At 40.0% G+C, this 6,497-nt stretch overlaps 1 long non-coding RNA gene across 1 annotated transcript in view; it reads left to right on the forward strand.

Moving 5' to 3' along the window:
• LOC110435743 overlaps positions 1 to 6,497 on the forward strand; it is a 13,425-nt gene extending 6,928 nt beyond the window's left edge. The window contains exon 3 of the long non-coding RNA XR_002453597.1: positions 6,210 to 6,497. This is a non-coding gene — a long non-coding RNA (uncharacterized LOC110435743). The remainder of the gene's footprint in view (positions 1 to 6,209) is intronic.

Raw genomic sequence — 6,497 nt, forward strand, 5'->3', positions numbered from 1 at the left:
TGATGGGAAAATAAATTTCCAGTTCATTGGATATGGTTTTGTAAATTTATTGGAATAATATATTTTTGCATTAACAAAATACTAAACATTTCTTACAAAATCATTGCAAATTATAAAAATACATTAAGATATTTAAGTTTAAAAATTTCTCATGTGTACATTAAAACAAATTACAATATATGTCACTGTTTAAAAAACATTATGCAAAATATTTAATTTACTATACAATTTATAATATAAACTGTATATATAAAACAATTGAAAAACCCTAAACTAAAAAAATGGGCCTTTAGCACCGGCCCATAGTGGGAACCGGTGCTAAAGGGTCCTAGGCGGGCTCGGGCGGGGTCCTGAAATTTTCAGGACCCTTTAGCACCGGTTCCCACTATGGGCCGGTGCTAAAGGCCCATTTTTTTAGTTTAGAGTTTTTCAATTGTTTTATATATACAGTTTATATTATAAATTGTATAGTAAATTAAATATTTTGCATAATGTTTTTTAAACAGTGACATATATTGTAATTTGTTTTAATGTACACATGAAAATTTTTAAACTTAAATATCTTATTGTATTTTTATAATTTGCAATGATTTTGTAAGAAATGTTTAGTATTTTGTTAATGCAAAAATATATTATTCCAATAAATTTACAAAAACTATATCCAATGAACTGGAAATTTATTTTCACATCATATTGACGTAAAACTTTTTATTTTTGTTATTTATTACTAGGAATGCTAGTTGGGTATAATTTTCATCAAATAAAAAATCATATAAAAATATATATCTTGATGAACACACCCTTTGACCGAACCCTAGATTGTCCCAAATGGAAAAGTCATGAATACAAAGTCTGCTACACTCATCAAGTTCTACATTTTGTCTAATGGTCAACTTTTCATTTGGAAAAGTTTGAACCACTGAATTTTGAATTTTCATAGAACTCATAGCCACGCAGCGGTTTCGGAACCCTAGATGGTCTCGATTGGAAAAGTCATGAATACCAATATTGTTCCACTCATCAAAATCTACATTTCATATATAGACCATTTTTGCATTTGACAAAGTTTTGGGAAGGTGTAGTTGAAAATCCACAATTGACACATATAGTCATGACAAATTTTGCATTTGATGATCTCTAACAATTGGAAAAGTCATGAATACAAAGTTTGTTACACACATCAAAATTCACAATTCTCAAATATAGTTTCATACAAAGTCAAGCCGACACAACAGTGAACTTCTTCTTGACGTATGACCCTTGGTTATGATCCTGCCGTAACCATGGAGTATCCTCATTGTTTAACAGAATGCTTGGGTCTTTGTTGACTATGAAGGGCGGAATTCGATCATCCCTTTCGTAATCGCCTGACATGTCTGACTTGTCCTCAATTCCGACAATGTTTCTTTTCCCAGAAAGGACAATGTGGCGCTTTGGCTCATTGATGATTGAGTGGTCATCATTTTTTCCTCTCTTTGGTTTCGTAGACATATCTTTGACATAGAACACCTGACTCACGTCTGCAGCAAGGACGAATGGTTCGTCTTTGAACCCACTATTGTTAAGGTCCACGGTTGTCATCCCATATTCCTTGTCGACTGTTACCCCACCTCCGGTCATCTTCACCCATTGGCACCGGAACAAAGGAACTTTAAAATTAGCTGCATAGACTAGTTCCCATATGTCTTCTATGCGTCCATAATATGTTTGTCTATTCCCATTTGGATCCGTGGCATCCACGCGTACACCACTATTTTGGTTGGTGCTCCTTTTATCTTGGCCAACTGTGTAAAATGTGTTACCATTTATCTCGTACCCTTTGTATGTGAGGACATGCCATGATGGTTGCCTGGCCAACAAATAAAGCTGCTCATCAATGTTTTCATCACCTTGACATTTTTTGCGCAACCAATCGCCAAAAGTTTCCATGTGCTGACGCATTATCCAAGCTTCATTCTTCCCGGGCCACTGGGACCGTAGGAAATCTTTGTGTACCTCAACATATGGTTCCACCAATGAGGAGTTCTGGAGAACTGTGTAGTGTGCTTTATTGAAGTAATCGTTTCCCGTACCAATATATGTTTTCTTCCCAAGTGTTCCCTTTCCGTTGAGTCTGCCCTCGTGTCAAGATTCAGGAATGCCAATTGGGTCAAGGTCTGGAATAAAGTCAACACAGAACTCTATGACCTCCTCTGTTCCGTAGCCCTTGGCAATGCTTCCTTCTGGCCGGGAATGACTATGGACATATTTCTTTAGGACACCCATGAATCTCTCGAAGGGGAACATGTTGTGTAGGAACACAGGACCGAGAATACGAATCTCTTTGACCAGATGAACTAGGAGGTGTGTCATGATATCGAAGAAGGATGGAGGGAACACCAACTCAAAGCTGACGAGACATTGAACGACATCATTCTGCAGAGTAGCTAGTTGCTCTGGATTGATTGCCTTCTGAGAAATTGCATTGAGGAATGCACATAGCTTTACGGTGGCTAGACGTACGTGTGGAGGTAGAATTCCTCTTAAAACGACCGGCAGCAATTGCGTCATTAGAACGTGACAGTCATGGGACTTCAAGTTCAGGAATTTCTTCTCTGGCACATTAATTATTCCCTTGATATTGGAGGAGAATCCAGATGGGACCTTGATGCTGCTAAGACATTCAAACATGCTTTCCTTCTCTTCTTTGCTCAGAGTGTAGCTAGCAGGGCTTAAGTAATGACGTCCATCATCTGTCTTTTCTGGATGCAGGTTGTCTCGTTCTTTCATGCGCTGCAAGTCTTGTCGTGCTTCAAGTGAATCCTTAGACTTCCCGTAGACACCCATGAATCCGAGCAAGTTCACACAAAGATTCTTTGTCAGGTGCATCACGTCGATCGCGTTGCGGACCTCTAGGACATTCCAGTAAGGTAGCTCCCAAAATATGGATTTCTTCTTCCACATGGGTACGTGTCCCTTAGCATCCTTGGGAATAGGTTCGTTGCCTCGTCCCTTTCCAAATACTACTTTTATATCCTTGACCATTTCGAGTACATCATCCCCGGTTCGATTGAGAGGTTTGGTCCGGTGGTCTGCCTTGCCTTTAAAATGCTTGCCTTTCTTTCGTACTGGGTGGTTCACAGGAAGAAACCGACGGCGGCCAAGGTACACGACCTTTCGACATTTTTTCAAAAATACACAGTCAAGGTCTTCATAACAATGTGTGCATGCATTATATCCCTTGTTTGACTGACCTGAAAGATTACTCAGAGCTGGCCAATCATTGATTGTTACAAACAGCAATGCTCGCAGGTCAAAGTGCTCTTGTTTGTACTCATCCCACACGCGAACTCCTGGTTTGCTCCATAAAAGTTGAAGTTCCTCAACTAATGGCCTAAGGTAGACATCTATGTCATTGCCAGGTTGCTTCGGTCCTTGGATAAGCACCGGCATCATAATAAACTTCCGCTTCATGCATAGCCATGGAGGAAGGTTGTAGATACATAGAGTAACTGGCCAAGTGCTGTGACTACTGCTCTGCTCACCGAAAGGATTCATACCATCTGTACTTAAGGCGAACCGCAAGTTTCTAGCATCATTTGCAAAATCTGAGAATTCTCTGTCTATCGCTCTCCACTGGGATCCATCGGCAGGGTGTCTCAGCATATTGTCTATCTTACGGTCTTCTTTATGCCACCGCAACAACTTTGCATTGTCCTTATTTCTGAACAGACGTTTTAATCGTGGTATTATAGGAGCATACCACATAACCTTGGCTGGAATTTTCTTCCTATGACGTTCTTCACCCTCAACATCGCCAGGATCATCTCGTCTAATCTTATACCGTGATGCCTTACATACTGGACATGCATCCAAATTCTCGTATTCCTCCCCACGGTAGAGGATGCAGTCATTAGGACATGCGTGTATCTTCTGGATTTCTAATCCCAAAGGGCAGACAACCTGTTTTGCTTCATACGTAGTGGTGGGCAATTCGTTGCCTTTCGGAAGCATCTTTTTTATGATCTTCAATAACTGCCCAAATGCCTTGTCAGATGTACCATTCTTTGCCTTCCATTGCAGCAATTCTAGTGTGGTATCCAGCTTTTTTTGCCCCTCTTCAGCGGTGGGATATAGCGATTTCCTGTGGTCCTCTAGCATGCGCTCGAACTTGGCTTTCTCTTTATCACTATCACATTCTCTTTGTGCATCACGGATGGCATCACCAAAAGCATCATCGCCCCGATCATCTTCTGCCGCCACCTCTTCTTCATTATCTCCCCCCATTGCAACATCATTGAAGCCACCGTACTGAGCAATAATATTGGCATGGTCCAATTCTTCTTCTTCTTCTTCTTCACCTTCATCCATTATAATCCCGCTTTCTCCATGTTTGGTCCAACAAATATAGTTTTGTACGAAACCAGACTTTAATAAGTGTGAATAAGAGTTCTTGAGTTAGAATATTCCGTCAAATTCTTGCACACGGCACATGGACAGCACATGAAACCGTCCCTCTTATTTGACTCGGCCACACTTAAGAAATAGTGCACGCCATTAATGAACTCTTCGGAGCGTCGATCGGCATTATACATCCAATTACGTGTTACCATCTGCATTAAAGATAACATATATATTATGAAAACCATGCACACATATAGTTTCTCATCTTATTGCACAACATGTCTAAGATACATAGTTGATTAATTTAGAAAAGCTTGGCTACAACAAATACAATCGCAACTAGCATTAAAAAAACAAAACTAAAATGCACTTAAGCAACATAATTAGTTCGCGTCCGATCCCAACTATAATAGATAGATCCTTCGCTTGATCAACATCATTGAACTTCTTTCGTCGGCTCACTGCCTCACCACCTTCAGCCTCAACCACCTGTGCAAAAGATTTCTTAATGTGTTCAATGTATTCTTCCTCCCAGTACCAACCTGTACATCCGCCGGTACCGTCCCACTGAAATTAAAAGAGAGAATCAAAAGTTTAATTAATATCATTTAAAAAAATATGCACATATATAAGCAAATGTCTGGAAATAACTCACATTACGATCTGGACACTTGTAGAATATACGACCCTTGTTTACTCCCTCTTTCGACACTTTGTACTCCATCAAAATCTTCTGCCCACACTTGCCACAAGTAATGAGAGGGAGTTCCGGACGGTATCGCTTTTGAACCCGTTGAGAGACTGAAGACCCGGTCACGGTTGCCATCTACTATCCATACTCAATTTTAAAACAATTATAAATTCCACATTTACTAGTAAACATGTATGATACAATGGACATTATATGTAGTAATAAAAATAAATCAAGTGATATTAACAAACCAATTAATTTGAACTATCCTACTTTCTATGATCATAAAAATATACTATAATTCATTCTTGCAAAATACATTAAAACTAGGTCAACCATGAAATATGATATATATATATATATATGGATACTAATTCATGTGAATGATTCAAAATAACAAAGTGGATTTGAGCTAAAAAATGATGGGAACATCACAAGCCAAAAACAACATGAAAAAGACAAGAAAGGCTGAAGTTAGTCACCTCTAAGCGTGAAGAGACGATGACGGAGTCGAAGAAGATCAACGATGGGCGTTGGAGATGAAGAACAAATGAAGAACAAGCAAGAAGAAGCTCCAAGAACAACAATGGTGCTCTCGGTTTCAAATGGGCAGAGGGGAGGAGGGAGCCGGCCTATAAACTGGACCTTTAGCACCGGTTCAGGGAAAAAACCGGTGCTAAAGGGTTACCTTTTAGCACCGGTTTGTAACACAAACCGGTGCTAAAGGGTTTGCCTCGGCCCGTGGCTCTGGCCGGTGCTAAAGGGACCCCTTTAGCACCGGTTTGTAACAAGAACCGGTGCTAAAGGGTCTCTGCCCCGACAGCACATGTCAGTAGCCGTTGGGCAGGACCCTTTAGCACCGGTTCATGACACAAACCGGTGCTAAAGGGGTCTTTAACCCCGGGCCGCAAAAAGGCCGAGGTTTTTGGCCATTTTAGGCATCGACCAATGCCTCATTCTGTAGTAGTGTCTCTACTATAAATGGATCTTCTTTCTTTTGATCATTGCTTTTTTTTGCGATTTCTTTTGATCATAGCTTCTGCCATGACTTTTGCTCATTTCATCAGAAGTATGTGTTGTATCCTGCGTTCAAGTTTTGAACTTTCCCATGTCTTATCTTTGTCTGGACATTCAGATGTTGTCATATAAGAAGGATGGAGGTCTGTCAAATAAGAAGAAGAAGCTGGAGCGCAGGGTGAAGATTGCAGAGACATGGATAGAGAATTTGCAAACCTATCTCTGAAACACAGCAATCCCAGTTCAGGGCACGAAGCTCTTTTATGTGAACAGGAATTTCATCCCATAGTAGAAAAAAGATGGAAAGGTTAATAGCAGGGAATTTCATCCCATAGTTCTTTCAGAATGTCCACTTCTGTCTATTGTTTGAGAAATATGACCAATCAGTAAATTTGTGTTTCCTTCA

Source organism: Sorghum bicolor, chromosome 5 (genome assembly GCF_000003195.3).
Source record: "Sorghum bicolor cultivar BTx623 chromosome 5, Sorghum_bicolor_NCBIv3, whole genome shotgun sequence".
Classification (NCBI taxonomy): Eukaryota; Viridiplantae; Streptophyta; class Magnoliopsida; order Poales; family Poaceae; genus Sorghum; species Sorghum bicolor.